Below are 1186 nucleotides of genomic sequence, written 5' to 3'. Positions count from 1 at the left end.
ACACACACTCCTGTGGCTCCCAACCATGTGGCTTCAAACTCCTGGAGAGCAGGGTCTGTGCTGGGGGGGTGAATGAGGGTCAGAGCTGGCCACCCTTCTGGTCACCAGGGAAGCATAGGGAAAAAGAAGGAATCACACCTTTTCCGTCAGCCATGTGAATCTGCTCTGTCGGGCCTCCCTCCACTGCCAAAGCTATTCACAAGATGGTGGAACTGCATCTGGCCAGCTGTTCACCATTTAGTCTCCCTCTCTCACTGTCCCTACTTGGCCTCTCCTCCCAGAAAGCACTCCATACACCTCTTTAATCTTTCTTCTGAAGTCAGGGTGCCAAAATTTTCTTCTGTGACTGTTACATTTTGTTCCTCATTTCTTTGTTGTAGAGGGCCCATGTAGTGGGTCTGCCTTGTCTGCCATCTTGCTGGAAGACTATTTAACTTTTTAATTAACTAATAATTATATCATTTTTACTTTGGAAACAGATGACTATAATTGCCTATCTGAAAACAAATTTCAAAAGGTCCCTGCTCTCACATAGCTTATTTTCCAGAGCAGAGAGATCCTAGTAAAAGAATAAATTCCATGAATTTTTTGTTGTTGTGTGCTGTTGAGTTGGTTCTGACCTATAGTGACCCTGTATAGGGTTTCCAAGGAGTGGCTGGTAAGTTTGAACTTCTGACCTTCCACATCAGGACTTCAAGGTCCATTAATACATGGAACTTATTTAATACACTTCATTCTGCTTAATGAAGTCCTGGTGTGGTGCTGTGAATTAATGTGCTGAACTGCAAGGTCAGTTTGAACTGCAAGGTCAGCAGTTCAACCTCACCAGCTGCTCCTCGGAAACCCTATACAGTTCACTATGAGTCAGAACTTACTCAAAAGCACCTGAACAACAACAACAATTATGCTTTATAATGCTTCATAAAAAATAAAGCACATAGCAGTAGCTCAATAAATACATTTTGAATAAATATGAAATCACTTCTTTTAAGTTCTACATAAGTGATTACATTATTGTTCTCCTGATATTTCAAGTGATAAATCACCAATTAAAAATATGACTATCTTAGGCTATTTAAAAGAAGTAAAAACCAATGAAGCTTGTTGTTGTTGTTGTTAAGTGCCGTCGAGTCGGTTCCGACCCATAGCGACCCTGTACAGGGTTTCCGAGGGTGTAAATCCTTAC

General features: G+C 41.4%; 1 protein-coding gene across 1 annotated transcript in view; it reads right to left on the bottom strand.

The window, feature by feature from the left end:
* The window catches only part of EFCAB5 (EF-hand calcium binding domain 5), a 140261-nt gene that overhangs the window by 137616 nt on the left and 1459 nt on the right, over positions 1 to 1186 (bottom strand). The window lies entirely within an intron of this gene.

This window comes from Chrysochloris asiatica, unplaced genomic scaffold (genome assembly GCF_000296735.1).
Source record: "Chrysochloris asiatica unplaced genomic scaffold, ChrAsi1.0 scaffold00054, whole genome shotgun sequence".
NCBI lineage: Eukaryota > Metazoa > Chordata > Mammalia > Afrosoricida > Chrysochloridae > Chrysochloris > Chrysochloris asiatica.
The sequence above is the reverse complement of the archived record's forward strand: the minus strand, read 5'-3'. Positions and strand labels throughout refer to the sequence as shown.